We start from the raw sequence: 17,119 nt of genomic DNA on the forward strand, positions 1-17,119 counted from the left end.
AGTAAGATATAAGCAAACAAACACTTACATATCAATTTTACTGGAATTTGTCTCCATCTTCAGCGCGACAGTCCGCTCAATCTAACTCTATCAATTTTGTCTCCATTTTTTTATTTGATTACTCTGACTCCACGCAAACTACTTCGATCTCAATTTTGGAATCTGCATTCTTCCACATAATGACAGATTCTATATCATCCAGACCATGGTTTGATTTTACCACTGGCACAAGCTCTGTGCCATACCCCCATCACTCGGTCGGTTCCTCAATTCTAATTCAGCCTTCCACAGATTCATCCAGAATCCCTCCGTCCATAATTCCACTGCGCTATCCTGGAAATCGACTTTCCAAAGCCGATATACCAATACCAATTTGAATCGAATTTCGATTCAATCTTTCTCCAGAATGATCGATCCCTTTTCTTACCTCCTCTTTAGCATGTGTAGATTGAGTTCCATTCAATACATAAATCGATATTAATTAAAATCGATGCTTCCCTCATATGCTTTTCACAGTAATTCAAACATTCTCTAAACAGAACTTAACCAAGAATATATATAATTCACACAGAATTTCCAAAACAAATTCCTCATCAATATAGTCAAATGTAATCAATTATAAAAACTCTCTTGGTTCATGGCTAGCTTTTCAAATCGATGGCCCTTTACAAATGCCCAGAGGCTTACAAAATTTTGCTTTCCAATCCTCACCTCTCCTCCCTATTCTATTCTACCTCCCAAAAGTAAGTTATACACCAGTCATACCTAACTACTTCTTTCCATACATGAAGGAATTATTTATACAGTTACAACTCAATCTTTATCATCATTTAACTAAACTAGACCACTTTTAACTACCTACCCTTATTGAAATTAACACAAATTTAACAACTAAGTCTTCCTCAAGTCTTGCATTTAGCCACAACATGTGACCACCCCATCACATTGTTGGCCCGATCTAGATGCTCCTGCATCAAACTCTCACGGTTGAAAACATTCATGATCTCTTGATCATGTGCTTTCAAAAAGGAAAGAAGAAAGATAAAAATTCCTCCTGGATCCCAGACTTTGTCCTGGAGTTGTCCATATGCTCTGCTCCTCCGTTTAGGCTACATGTCAGCTGCTTCCTACTTCATCTTCCTTCCCTGGTCACAATAGTTTGGAGCTGAAAACACCATAATAAGTTTGTCGTTGTGTTCAATTTCATCTTCCTCTTTAACTTCATGAGTCCTGACCACTTGCGCAAGATTGTTTTCTTGCAGAAATCTTTTGGTCACATCTTCTCCAAAAGACAAACCAACCTCTCGTTTGCTGGGTCCACGCCCTTTATGGAGTTGTGGATCGCTACAAAGTATTCCACACATCAAACCCTCTTCAGGGGGCTCACGAAATCGAACAATTTCTTTGATCTCTTCCAGTCTTATACCATCAACGCTAAAAAGACTATTACAAACAACAAAAATCTTGTCATTGAGGACATGAGCCAAAGGCATGCAGCAAAACACTTCAGCGAAAATCTCAACCATGCTTCCACTGTACTTGGACTTGACTTCGCCCTTAAAACTATGAATCTGGTTCATACTCTTGCTTTCATGATTTCCTCTTGCAAGACAGAGTTTAGTTGGACACATACACTTGAATACAAATAGCACGAGTATGACTCCAACATGGATGTCATCACAAACAGTGAATCGCTTTCCATTCGGAATGTTGATGTCAACCAACGATGGCATCGCCTCCAGCAAATCTTTTACTTGCAATAATATTTGAGACGCACACCTTCTATGCATATTTTCCTGATTCTTGAAGTCATCCATCACTGTTATATTTTCTCCTTCTATTCCATGCTGTCGCTCCACCTTTATTGAATGAAAATTAATGGAATCATCAACAGAGTGATTCTCAAGACCATTCGCTAAGATGGCCTCAATAAATCTAACATTTTTGGTTGTTGTTTTAGTCTCTTCAAGCTTTTTGGCAGTGTCAGGATCATTTGGACAAATTCTCTTACCCTGCTGAAAATATTTTTGTACTTCGCTAATCACTTTTTCTGATGTTGCCAGCCTTTGCCTTTTGGTCTTCTTCAACATCAGTTCCTTTATGTTTTGAATCTTTGTTTCCAGTCGATCTACTTGCTGGTTTTCTTCATTAATTCTTCCTTCCTGCTTTAGCTGGTTGCTACTATCCAGATGCATCTTCCTTTGTCTCACACATCTACACTGTGTGTCTCCTTTCAACAGAGTTTCAACTTGCTATTCTGGACTTTTTTCTTTCATCATCACTTCAGTGTGTTGATATAACTCCTTCAAAGAGTTTTCAAAATTTTCCCCTACATCATCTATTCCAATAATGCTTCTTTGCCTTGGTTCACAGTTGTGAACTTCCTCCCCTGCTTCTGCTTCTTTTACTGCAAACTTCTTGCAGTCTTCATTAGGTACTGGTTCTTTTAGCCATTTCTCCAGCAACTCTAACTCCTTCTCCCATACATTAGCTTCTTGATGGGCGCTGCTTTCTTTTCCTCCTTGATCCTGTTGTTGACTTCTTGTCATTGTCAGCGCTTCTTCCTTTTCTTCGCCTTTTGCTAGGTGAACCTCTGCTTCATGTCATATTCTTTGAGGTATGTTGATCAACTCAACATCTTCCACGGCTGACTCAATCGTGCCTATCATCATGACAGCATGATGATCTTCTGCTAAGTTTTCAGAAGTCATGGTCTTTTCTTCATGAACTTCTTTGACAATCTTTGTTGGCTGTCCCTTTTCACCTTTATATGTTACTTTCACTAATATCTTTGGGCTCTCGTCTTCTACGCAGTTTTCACTTCCAGGACTGTTAGCTATATTCCATGTGGGTGACATTGGATCATTTGAAAACAATGTTGAGGAGCCATTGGGTGGAGAGGAACGATAGCCAGGACCACATTCTTCCTGCCAAGAAATGTCTCTACCAACTATGGGCAACCCTTTATCACCGTCAAGACAAGACGTCGGCAATTTAACCCTTCCTCCAATTGATTTTATGTCTCCGCCTGCTAACTTTTCAAGGAAACCGGCTTGATACGCATCCCAAACCACGGGAGCAGAACAGGGTTGATCCCTACCTTTGATGGTATTTCCGCCAGGTCTTCGTTGGCTAACAAATAGAAAATTAAACGTTGATTTGTCTTCCCCTGCCTGTCGCACCGATACTTCCACGTCACTTAAACCCTCTTTGACCTCTTCTGTCTCTCTCAGGCTGCTCTTGGAAAGTTGCACCTCCTCTGAACTTCCTTCGAGCGGCAACATCGTAGCCAAGGGCGTATGCAACAAACAGTCATCAAGCTGTTGTAGAACATCAATTATCTTATTTGCGTCTTTCCCACCAGTTTTATCTTTTGTCACCTGTTTCTCTGAATCTAGTCTTCCTGTCAACATTTCAGTACGCTGATGCAAGTTCTCTTCTAAAATTTTGAGACCCTCATACGATCTCACCACTTCCTCATCATCATCCATAGATATTCCTTCCTCTGGCTTGCAGATAACTTCATCTGTTTCATCTGCTTCCCTTACTTCTTCAAGCATTTTCCTCTGAACAAATTTGCCTGCGGCATCTGCCATTATCTTTGTATTCATCCTCTCTTCTTCAGCTCCTCTCTCTACTGCAAAATATTCAAGTACAAACGCATCGCTGCTTTCTTCTTCGGAGTATTTATCTCCTGAAAGATTCTTTTCCATACTTGTGACAGCTTCACAAGATTGTGCATCCTCCTCCGTAAAACCTGTAATCACATCACAATTGTCAGCTATAAAACCACAAGATTTTACATCATCCAGTTGATCTGGATCTGCCCAATAACCCAAGAAATCATCAATGATCTCCTCCTCTGTTTCACCAATGGAATCCTCCACTTTCAACTCAGCTGCTCTGAGTTCTTCAAGACTCAACTGTATACTCATCATCTGCTCGAGCTTCCTCAGCTCTTCTGTTAACTGCATGTTTATCTGTTGATCTCTTTTCTGTTGTAGCCTCTGCCACTTCACTCTCTTCCTCATATTCCAACCATGTCTCTGGTCTCTCATATTTTCCCGTATCAGTTCCATCAATAACCCAAGATGAACCACGATCTCAGCTTTTTCTTTCTCATACTCTTCATCAGTCAACTGCTGTCTTATGCCACTTACCTTGGCATCTTCTTTCTCCCTCTTTCTACTGTGGCCTCTTTCTGAACCTCTGCTCTCTCCTTTATGACTTTCAATAGTCATCTCCTTCGCCATGAGTTTCTCACCCATGAGTTGCACCAAGCCTCTGCAATAGCAAACTCTTCTGCTGCCACTTACCTCACCAATCCCTTCCTCCAGATCTGGTCTTTTGGTAACCACCGGTCCTCTACTGGAACCTTTCGAGCATTTCTCCACTGCTCCTTCAGGCTTCTCTCATCTGCAACTTTCAAGAACACACTTGTCCTTTTCATTCAACCTCTGTTGAATCTTTAGGTTCTGCCAAATTCACCTAGAATCCCTTGTTGGACTCCTTCATCACTGCACTTCAGTTGTGATCTACTTCCTCCCGCTGAGACTTTCTTCAATCTGCTTGCAACTTGAACTCTGCAAACAACTTTCAAACCAGAGCAAATATCATCTAACAACTCACCTTCAAGATCCTGTTGATCTTGCTTCACTTCCTCAACTGCACTTGCATATCTGCGCTGCAATCTTCATCAGTTCCAAAATCTGGCATTCATTCATCACATGCAATTAACTCAATTAAAAAAAAAACTTGCTTCTTCACACAGAGTTATTCCTGCTCTGATACCACTTGATGCAGGTCTACCCTACAAACCCAGAATCTTTACTCTTCTCATGCATATAAAAACGCATCTCCAAACATTTGCCCAGATAAGACTCCTTCTGGCAATTTGTACACACCTCAATTGCGGAAGCTCCTCAATTAAAAGTCATAAACTCAACAATCTTCATTATGGTACTCATTCTGTACCAATTTTTCCCAACGCTGAATTGTGACTTACCATTCATCCATCATCCTCGAATTGACAGCTCTTTCTCTGCATCCATCCTTTGCCGTCATTCATCTTCACAATTTCATTCGATTCAGTTTCATCATCGAAGGTCTGCTCATCATTTACTTTGGTTCAATTTCTTTGGTTCTGCCTTAACTTATGGATTCACTATATTGCTCTCAATTCTCCAGTCAGTCAATACCAATCTGCATCTTCGACTTATACTAACCAAAGCATTCAAACATATATATCAGTAAGATATAAACAAACAAACACTTACATATCAATTTTACTGGAATTTGTCTCCATCTTCAGCGCGACAGTCTGCTCAATCTAACTCTATCAATTCTGTCTCCATTTTTTTATTCGATTACTCTAACTCCACGTAAACTACTTCGATCTCAATTTTGGAATCTGCATTCTTCCACATAATGACAGATTCTGTATCATCCAGACCATGGTTTGATTTTACCACTGGCACAAGCTCTGCGCCATACCCCCATCACTCGGTCGGTTCCTCAATTCTAATTCAGCCTTCCACAGATTCATCCATAATCCCTCCGTCCACAATTCCACTGCGCTATCCTGGAAATTGACTTTCCAAAGCCGATATACCAATACCAATTTGAATCGAATTTTGATTCAATCTTTCTCCAGAATAATCGATCCCTTTTCTTACCTCCTCTTTAGCATGTGTAGATTGAGTTTCATTCAATACATAAATCGATATTAATTAAAATCGATGCTTCCCTCATATGCTTTTCATAGTAATTCAAACATTCTCTAGACAGAACTTAACCAAGAATATATATAATTCATAGGGAATTTCCAAAACAAATTCCTCATCAATATAGTCAAATGTAATCAATTATAAAAACTCTCTTGGTTCATGGCCAGATTTTCAAATCAATGGCCCTTTACAAATGCCCAGAGGCTTACAAACTTTTGCTGTCCAAGCCTCACCTCTCCTCCCTATTCTATTCTACCTCCCAAAAGAAAGTTATACACCAGTCATACCTAACTACTTCTTTCCATACATGAAGGAATTAGTTATACAGTTACAACTCAATCTTTATCATCATTTAACTAAACTAGACCACTTTTTACTACCTACCCTTATTGAAATTATCACAAATTTAACATCTAAGTCTTCCTCAAGTTTTGCATTTAGCCACAACATGCGACCACCCCGTCACATTGCTGGCCCGATCTAGATGCTCCTACATCACATAGGAACAGAAGCATGGCTCTGCTGCCAGCGAGTATAGTTAGTACCCCGATGGAGTTACTTGCATCACCTGCCTGCATAGGAAGCCTTTATCTTCTTTTGCCTTATTCATTTTTCATTTTGAATTTTTTGACTTTTGATTTTTTCATTTCATTTTCATTGTGCATAGCACTTATTCATTTCAAAGGTGGAAGAGGGATCCCAACTTATTCAGAGAAGAGGTGGTTGTTTCAGTAGAGAAGTAGTTTATTGTATCCTTGATGTGCCTGTTAAGGTTTTCCCCCTTACCTTACTCTACTTGACTGAGTTGACAAGGGTTAACCCAAAAGAAATCGACTATAGAAGGTGATACTAGTTAGCGTGCAAGCATTGTGTTTACACCAAGGTTCAGTTCGAAGAGTACACATTTTCCTGCGACGTATCATGGACTAAGAGTAACAAGCTCGTCATATAGAGGTAAGATGACAGGTAACCAAGTAGTGATAGTTGTACAAACCCTCTTTTACTTTACCTAGCTCGCCTCAGGAGTCATACATGGTTTCATGCAAAACTAACCTAAGAACGAAACAAGTGAACAAACTAACAATTAATAAAGAAAAGAAAGAGAAAAAGAAAAAAGGAAATCAAAGCAAGTAAAAAAACAAGCAAGAAAAAAACAAGCAAACAAAGCACGTAAGAAAACAATCGTGAAAGCAAACAACTTAAAGAAAACACTACTACTACTCCTACACTAACGGTACATTGGTGTGATCGCATGAAGTGATACTTCCAATGCAGCCATCGATGCATTGGTAGACCCATGTTGGTGAAGGCTTGGTCTGCGAGTAACCCAGTTGTGCGAACCAGCAAGCAAGAAAGATATAACAATGAAGACAACCACACTTCATGATTAAAAGTGTGCACGGGACATAAGTGTGTGCATGTGCATGACGGGTAGTCAATGGACTTATCATGGTGCTATCTGACACTACGTGCAACTTTGAAGCATAAGCACACTCTTGAATTTGACATGCAAGCAAAGGAAACAAACAAAGATAACTTGCGTCATATAGGAATGCTTGCAATGTAAGACTCCTCCAATGCATGAGCAAGGGATTGTGTAGTTCGAGTGGAGGAAGTAAAATATGAGTGTTAAATTGACCTTCAATGCATACATATGAGTGATGAGGAGCCTTCAATGTTTAAACAATTTCCTAATCAGAAGTGAAACCAACCTTACGACAGCAAGGGACTAACATAACCATTAGCTCAGGCTGAAGTGCCTTGATGGTCTGTGGGGTTTCAACTTCGTTGATAGATGGATATTCATAGACCAATGGCTTAGACGGTTTAACAACGAGTGAAACAACATCATGATTCGATGATGAGGTGAAGAGATCACGACAACCAAGATCAGAAAATTCAAGATGTTGGTCGACATCCTCATGGTTTGATGAATCACATGGAGATGTAGATGAGGAGGAAGGATGTTCACCCTCTACATTCCTATAAGAAACAAATGAAATATCAAGTGGATTTCCAATGAATGACTGGTCCTCTTCGTTGTTGGATGATGGGCTAACATACTATGTGTCCTATGAAAGATCAACAATGGGTGCATCCGTGGATGAAGATACACATGCGAAATCATGGATGGCAGGTTCACCAAAGATGTTAGGAAAGAACGAAGGGGGCTCGGCTGGAAGGGAGTCATCCTTCACCGAGCGTTGATCCCTAATCTCCCACTCATACTCTTCATGAATGACAATGCATGTTGGTTGTGCAACACCAAATCCGTAAGTGGGTTGTTCCTCATTCATAACAAGTGAAGAGTCTGGAATGAATGAACACAAGACAGCATAATTTGGGGGAACACTTAGGTGTCAAGACAGAGGTCGTAGAAATGAATGCATATCAGGACTCGAAGGACTCAGAAACAAATCTATGTGAAAATTGAGTGAAGTGATGTTGGGAGGGTGTGAAGGATGAACAAGTGTGTGAGCATGATCCTCAACATCACTGGGCAGTGGTGGCGTTGTTGAAGAAGAGTAAGGCAGAAAGTCAGTTGAGACATTGCTCGCTTCCAAATGAGATTGTGCAACTCCATCAACGAAGAATATTGAGCGAGGATTGGTCTTAAACATTCTCTTGGGACGGGCATATGTCTTAAGGTAGTACTTGAACCAGTCCCAAAGATAAGAAAATTTCATCTGGCTCCTCAGAGCTTGAAATTGCAAGTCATGGAAGCCCTGCCAAAAATCAATAACAAATTCATACGAAGCCCTCCATTGCTGTAACAGTTTCCGGTTAAGATGGTCTGGATTAAAATGATAGAACGTGTCTTCAATAAGATGACAGAAGTGCTCAAATGAGTGCATGGTGTCAGTTGGTAGGCTGAGCGCCCAACAAAATGGAGATTCGCGAAGTGTGTATGCAAGAAACAAATCGGTCTGTTCGTTAGAAAACTCATCTCCCTCATGAGTCATGGAAAGAAAATTATGTAAGTGCTCAGGCCAGGCCACTTCGTCTTCACCATCATACGTGTGAGTGGACAAGAGATCGAAAAGCTTCCCTAATTTGGAGACATCTTCATGTTTCAAAAAACACCTCAGGGGAAGAAGAGTGCAAGACTCCATGAAAAATATGCAATGGTTCAAAACTGGATGAGAGGACAAAGCTTTTCATCAGGCCCTCCTTCTAGCGCCACAAATGTTCACAGTGCTAAACCTGCAAACATTTCAAGGAGATCTCCCCAGTAAGAAGTCCCAATCATACCTCAGACCATTTGGTGTAGGAGTCCTAGCAGTGGGTCATAAGGTAATCCATTGACCACGATGCCGCATAGAGGAAAGTAAGATAACTCTATCAGTAGCAACGATGTGACTGATGCAGTGAGTCAAGGAAGGAGTATGAGAGGTTCTAACACTTTGAGCGGAGAAGGAGGTGAGAGTGAGTTCCAGGTTGAAAGGGATCAGTCCCAACTCGGCTAGGAACACACAACAAAAAAGGACATGCACAGCTTCTAAAGGAGCAGTCCACTCGGATGCAACAATCACATCATACAAGGTAAGATAACATATACAACACTCATGGATGAGTCCAAGATGGGTGCGACAGTTGTTACAACAAGGTTCGTGTGAAAGGTTTGTCTCATGTCGAACAGATCAGTTAACACTGATGGTGACATCATTGACAACATATGCAACACATTAACAAAAAGATTCATATAATTGCATACAAATCAGTTTATACACATGTATTCATGTTAAACAACATATATCATCAAGGAAACTGGAGCAGTCCAACTACAATAACAGCATATGCATGAAAATGTGTTGGCTCTATATTATATAAAAAAAGTGTAAGTCTCAATCATAGAATACATGCATGTAAACCTGCTATCCCCAACAGTGGAACATTACAGCCACATCCACTTGCTCCTCCAAAGACATGAACTAGCTATGTGTAGTGGAGAAGCCAAGGTGGGTTACAATATTGTCCAAGATTTATCCAAGATAGTCTTATCAAAATCTTGGCTGACCAAAATCCCTTACAATGAGTTATGAGGGACTATTTATAGGAAAGTGTGTGGTGACCCTTGACATTCCCCTTTGTGACAGTTCAACTACCCTCATGACTCTTCACCTACTTTATGAATTTTACATCCAACTATTGCCACTTGACTTACACTTGACATGACTCAACACTACAATGCACATATACTCATGTGAGACAACATGGCTTGATAAAACCATGCAATACATCACTCACACTCTGTCTGTTGTGATGAGACCAACTCTTTGACATGCTTGTGATGGTGAAGGTGGTGAGATGATGCCAATCTTGGTCATTCGTGATGGTGTGCATGCACCTCATGGTGACATCTTGCTAAAGTGAACTCTTGCCTCTATTGCAACCTGTTCATTAGTTCGGCCCCTTTATCCAACTCGTCTGCTACCATGTACATGGTCTTCTTGGGTACAGTTAAACCGGCAACACATTGATGCAGAGTGTCTATGTGTTGATCTTCAAGTGTGTGCTGGTGGTCATGTGCATCAGCTTGCTGAAGTACATGTTCAACCCCAGTTGGACTTGCTTCTTGTCTTCGCCTTGGTGAGTGTGTTGAATGGGTGGGATTGCATGCGCGCATTCAATGACATACATGTTGTTGAATCCCTTGCATGCGATCAACAACACTGCTCACCATGTCTTTGTTTCTGGGAAAACTAGTGTCTTTTCGATCTACTAGTCCCACTAGGATTGGCAGCTATCCTAGAAACAAACAATCAAAGAAATTTTCAATTTCCTCTATGTATGATAGATAAGAGAGAAGCAAAGGAGCCAACCTGGATCTTCCGCTTGACTCCTTGCTTGATTTCTCTCTCCCTTGATAGAGCTTGCAACTCCTCTTCTACTTGTCCTGCTTAGACAATATCTGTAGAAACAAATTAACAAAACACCATCAAAGCATCTTGATCTATTACATCATAAACAATGCAGAATCAGAAATACATTGAGCATACAATGGCATTCAAAAATAACAAAATTCACAAATACACAATTGTATGGAGGAAAACTCAAAGAACTTTATTAAAATAGAAGGGAGAACTACAACCAAGCTATCTGATCCAGCATCATCCTCCTAGCATCAAAGCCCTCTTCACCTCATGAAAAGCAAGATCACCCAACAATACAATGCTCCTTCTCAAAGACAAACTATCAGCACTTCCTTGCAAATTACAAAATTCCAGCCCCTAGATCTCTCAGATGAGGGATCCATTTATAGCTATGCATAAGGGTGTGAGTCATCTCTGGGTTTTTGATTAATGTTATTCCCCTTGTTGTTCTTGGTTCCACTTGGAGGTTTCTTGGCTCTCTTACTCATACCTGGGTGAATTCAAAGAGGCAAGTGTCATAAGAGAAGTTTCTAGAAGATTCCATGAGCATCCACTTAGCAAACTGTCTTGGACATTTGTCCATCCTCGCTCATCACACCTTACAGAAGGCCTCATCAATATGCATCACACCTAGCTAGTGTGGCAGTTAGTATGCATCGCACCCTGACAGTGGAGCAGTCAGTATGGTCCTATTTTGTCCAGTTCTGAGTGGTTTTTCAGGTGGAACTTCTAGGGAATGATGTAATCAGTTGACCATGATCCTTTAGGGTATGAAACAACACTTTTAGGGGTTAAAGAGCCCTTAGTTTATCGACATATAAGATTGGGGTTGTAGTGCCCAAATATGTCTATAATAGTTGCCCCCTAAAGCATGAAGTCGTAAATCTTTGATGTTGGGTGAAATGTTTTATCACGAGGATCCGAGGTATTCGAACTAGAAGGTGACCTGTATAAGATACAATAAAATACATCATCATCATATTATTTTCATGATCTAGCTGAGGCGGGCATTCCCATGCTCAGCTTTATAAATTCATTTTCATGTACATAGAACAGATAATCGTCTGCAGTTGCAGACAAGTGATTCTTTATATGTAGAGTCATCATCCCTAGCTTGGATGACCATCTGTGCAGCTTCTGTGTACATTTGATATCTTTATATTCCTGAATAGATCGCAGCTCGGATGGATGAAACTATATTTGGGGTCTTCAATCTTGTTCAATCTTTTCTCAAAGTACAAGTCGATCCATGTGAAGAGATGTTCTGAAGTTGAGCATGGACAGACATCGCCTGATTACCAGCCGATAATGTGAGTTGTTAACAGATGCGAGAGGAATCACCGATAATGATGATGACCCTCAAGGTACTACAGTACAAGTCACATGGTGTGAATATAGGATCTGGTGTCGAACACCACGCAAAAACTTTTGGTTGAAGGCCAATGATGTCAACCTGTCGCCAGAAGTGAGAAACTTGGCATTGAGACATGCAAGCTTCAAAGTACTAAAAGGGTTGTTTCTAAGTCAACTTCTTGGATAATAAGCTGATGTCAACAAGAAGTGACCCATCATAGGAGGGCCTTAATGTATCCCACATCTACGACATGAAATGAAGAAAATGATTTTCTGGAGGTGAAAACGATATGTCGACACAAGGCGGTCATGAAAAATGGAGGGCGGTTATTGCAGTGGATGAGGCATTAACTGGATGGTTGTTTCTCAAATGAATGACTTCTCTTGAACATATCGGTGACACTAAGATGGATTGGTAGCGTTAACCCCAAATGATGGATGGTGTGGAGGACCAATGGTGAAATGACCGGTGAACAAAATAACCCAACCTGACTCAATCGTGGTGATGGAGTGAAAGTGTCGTGTTCAAGAGTGACCAACTACCATAAAATTCTTCAAGTTTTCTTCCCTTTTTCCCCAGTCATTGCTAACCAGTACCTCTTTATTTTTTTCAAGCATGAGGAGGATAACATATGCTTGTTCTATAATTTTCTCTTCGGGCAAACATGTCGCTATTTTTTAGCGAGTCTAGCGATAGTGAAACTCATTCTTTCCTAGGTGGACAAGTTCATCGCTATTGTTTTAACGAGTTTAACGACAAAGACAACTCGGTCCTTTTCATGTTTAGAGAGTTTGAAAAGGGATGAAAAGGAAGCTCCAACAGTTCTTTTTCGTAGCATAATCCATTAGGTCTGAAAAAGGACAAAATAATACAAAAGGGATGACTTTTTTATCACTTTAGCGAGTCGAGAAAGACAAGCGCTTGAAATATTTTGTGAGATAATCCCTCAGGTCCAAAAAAGATTAAAATATACAGGAGGGATGGCATTTCGATTACTTTAACAAGCTAGAAAATCCAATAGCTCGACGATCTTTTCATATTTAATGAGTCTGAAAAGAGTTTAAAGGAGGCTCGTTTTTTAGGAATGAGTGGCATTTAGGGTAGCAACTGGTTCTGGGTAAGCTTGGAACTTCTCAAAACATGGTGATGTGAAGAGGTTGGCTAACAGTACCACTCATCATAGCTGTTCCTTAGAAGGGTAAACAATCAAGTCGAAGCTTTTGATCGGCGAAAAGGATAGAGGTGATGGTAGAACACAACCAAGGCTCAAAAGGTTGATAGAATGGCAATCACAAAGGTTGTTCACTAAAGGCATGTTTATCTTTTAATGAGCTTAAACCTTGCAGTAACATATGCTCAGTGATAGGTTTATTTTTTAACGAGCTTGAACCATGCGATGACATTGCTCATTTTGTGGTCAAAATGTTTAATTCACGGTTTAGCACATATCATATTCTTTCGCCGATCATTCAACCTGCTCAATCACTCCATCAAATTGATTAGAAATACATATATACATATGAAAAATGAATTAAAACTACCATTTTACTTGAAGTACGTGAATAGTAAACATAAAAGTAGTTTTACCTCTCATTTTCATCATTCTATTTCAAATTTGGGATTTTGGAGCTCTAGAGTGGTTTTCCCCCTCAAATTAGACCAGTTAATTTCGGGAGATCTGGTGGACTATTCTCTGCGCCGTCAGGACCAGGTAGGAGCTAACCCTGAGCTCTTCAATTTCATACCATCCTTCTTTGATTCTGAGCATGTTTTTACACATTTCTGGGCCCTTGGGGTTTGAACAACTCATTCCCCAATCATCGCACCCTGCCAGTATCGAAAGGTGCGATTCATACTTGATCCAAATGGAAAATGGCATCAACCCATGGTATTCATCCACCCATGTTATTCATCCACCCATGGAATTTACCCATAGTATTGTAAGTGGCATCCACTCATGGTATTTATCCACCCATGGTATTGTAAGTGACATCCACGCATGGTATTCATTCACCCATGGTATTTGCCCATGGTATTCATTCACCCATGGAATTGACCCATGGTATTGTGACATCCACCCATGGTATTCATTCACGCATGGAATTGACTCGTGGTATTGTGACATCCAACCATGGTATTCCTTCACCCATGGAATTGACCCATGGTATTATAACTCAAAAATACGATAAGTAACAAGTCACATTTTGTAAAAGGATAGATTGTCCACCACAATGTAGTCCTTACAGCTATTAACTGCTTTAATAAAAAGTTTCTTTGTGTTTTTTTTTTATTGGGCATTCTCTTGTTTTTCTTTTGGCAATTTCAATTTTTCAGATCTTGGGGGCCTCCCCCCCAAGATCCATTTCAATCTTTTAGATCTTGAAGGCCTCCCCCCAAGATCTGGATCAGTGGTATCAGAGCAGGTTATGATTCCATGTGAATGATGGTTTCATGCATATTTCAGTTTCAAAATTTTGTAGAAATATACAACAAACTTCAAGCATGCGCTGTGACCTCCACATAGCACTTTCTTGGGCCAAGCAAGAAGAATTTTTCTTTTTTCATTTTTTTGCAGGTTTTTTTTTTGGTGGCGAGTTTGCAAATCAGATCTGTAACATTTGGTAAAATATTTACAAAAACAAATGACATATCTAGATTCCTTGTGAAAAAATACCAAAATTCAAAAAACAAATCGGTCAAATTGGAGTTTGGATGAGGGAGATATCTCTCATTTAATATCATCTATGTTGTAGAATGTTTTTCTAACGCAACTGGTGGATGGCGACTCTTCTATCATTTTTTGAAGTTTTTGTGTAGAATTTCGGAAAAAGGATTGTAGATCTGATCTCCTCTTGAAAAATCACCCAATTTAAAAAAAAAAGGGTCAATTCGGAGTCTAGATGTGGGAGATATTGCTCATTTAAAATCAATTATTTTTTTTAGAACTTTTATGACAGCGGAAAAAATTGTAGCGTGAATAGGAGATTCTAGAGTGTTCAGATAATGATTTCCAACACATGGGAAGATGCAAAATGGTCCTTCTTCTTCCAAAAAAAGGTTATGATAAATATTCTGAGTTATATTAACCGAGTTATGTCCATTTTAATTCTGGAGCAACATTTGGAGCGGGTTCTTATTGGAGACGTGCCCTCCCACCCCACTTTAGTAGGAACTTGCTTCACATTCATCAGTTTCATCATAGCAGCATTCGGCTTGGGTTATTTGGAGACATTCCCTCCCACCCTAGGCTATGTAGGCACCTACTACTTCATCAACAACCAACATCATGGTTATGGGTCAACTGCACAAAATCCTTGTCATCAAAGTCCATTTGCTAGGCCGCACACTATTAGTATCACAGTTGGTCACAAGCATTACAAGGTGTCTCTATCCTCGGATCTTCTTTTTTCATGTTTATGGGTCATCCACAAACCCACACTTCATCAAAGTCCATTTTCTAGGCCACACACTGTCAATATCACAGTTGGTCACAAGCATTACAGGGTATCTCTAAGCTTGGATCTTCGTTCATCATGGTTATGGGTTATCCACAAAGCCACACTTCATTGAAGTCCATTTGCTAGGCTACACATTGTCAGTATCACAGTTGGTCACAAGCATTACAAGGTATCTCTATCATCGGATCTTTGTTCATCATGGTTATGGGTTAACCACAGAAGACCCTTCTCTTCAGTGGCTCTTCATATTCAACAAAGGTTTTGCGGGAGGGAACTTCACGGAATGGAGACCATTGCTTCTTAGGGAGGGAGGAATGATCCAAATGGAAAATAGCATCAATCCATGGTATTCATCCACCCATGTTATTCATCAACCCATGGAATTTACCATGGTATTGTAAGTGGAATCCACTCATGGTATTTATCCACCCACGTTATTGTAAGTGACATCCACCCATGGTATTCATTCACCCATGGTATTTGCCCATGGTATTGTGACATCCACCCATGGAATTCATTCACCCATGAAATTGACCCATGTTATTGTGACATCCACCCATGGTATTCATTCACCCATGGAATTGACGCGTGGTATTGTGACATCCACCCATGGTATTCATTCACCCATGGAATTGATCCATGGTATTGTAACTCAAAAATACTATAAGTAACAAGTTGTATTTTGTAAAAGGACAAACTTTCCATGACAATGTAGTCCTTACAGCTATTAACTACTTTAATAAAAAGTTTCTTTGTGGTTTTTTTTATTGGGCATTCTCTTGTTTTTCTTCTGGCAATTTTAATTTTTCAGATCTTGGGGGCCTCTCCCTCAAGATCCATTTCAATATTTTAGATCTTGAAGGCCTCCCCCCAAGATTCGGATCAATACTGAGCTGCCAACTATCCAGTCAGTATGCATCCCACCTTGCTCAAAGGCAGGGTGTGATGGGCGCAGAAGGGCATCTTTATTCAGTGATTTTTCATCAAAATTTTTCCCGTTTTTGCTCAAAATTGGATCCTAAGTTATCTTTTGTTTTCATTTCAGATTTTTGTTGGATCAAGATGTTTGTCACATGGCCTGAATGCGAACATGAAGAAGAGGAAATGATTGCCTTACATGACCTGCATACAGTTGTTGCATTACGAAACTGTGGTTTGCTGAAGCTCTTCTACATATCTAGCATGAGGCAACAAATCAGTTGGTTGCAGTATTTTATTGATGCATGGGATCCGATTGACCAGGTATTCCAGATTAGAGGTATATCCATTCCATTGACAGTCGAGGACATTTACTTTCTGACGGGATTGTCGAGGCATGGTACCCCGCTTTCACTTTTAGGATTTGCTCGTGGGGGTGAATCCGTGAAAGATTATATTCGTCAGTTCTACAGAGATGGATCTTAGCCCAGTAGAGATGGCAAGATCAATATCCAGGATGTCACTGATCGGTCCCTGAGGACCATTTTATTTACCTTTTCTAGATTGGCTGGTAGCGCGGCTTTGCATTTGGCAAACAGATCTTACATGTGGTATGCCTTGGAATGCCTGGAACCGAAGGTGTTCAATTGGTGTGAGGTGGTACTTCCTATCATAAAAGAACAACTCTCCAAAGTGAAGAATGGAAGAACCAAGAATTTTGGCTATGGTTCCATATTGACTGCTTTTTCCTTGGAGAGGATTCCATTGATGCAGCCTTAGTATATTTCA

The 17,119-nt window shown here is 40.1% G+C and overlaps 1 pseudogene; it reads right to left on the minus strand.

Annotated features, from left to right (window-relative positions):
• Window positions 1-1,127: 1,127 nt before the first annotated feature.
• LOC149199886 (serine/threonine-protein phosphatase 5 pseudogene) lies at window positions 1,128-2,195 on the minus strand (annotated as a pseudogene).
• Window positions 2,196-17,119: the final 14,924 nt, after the last annotated feature.

This window comes from Pinus tabuliformis, chromosome 2_1, assembly GCF_031772625.1.
Source record: "Pinus tabuliformis cultivar Carrire ecotype Pingquan chromosome 2_1, CPIR1, whole genome shotgun sequence".
Classification (NCBI taxonomy): Eukaryota; Viridiplantae; Streptophyta; class Pinopsida; order Pinales; family Pinaceae; genus Pinus; species Pinus tabuliformis.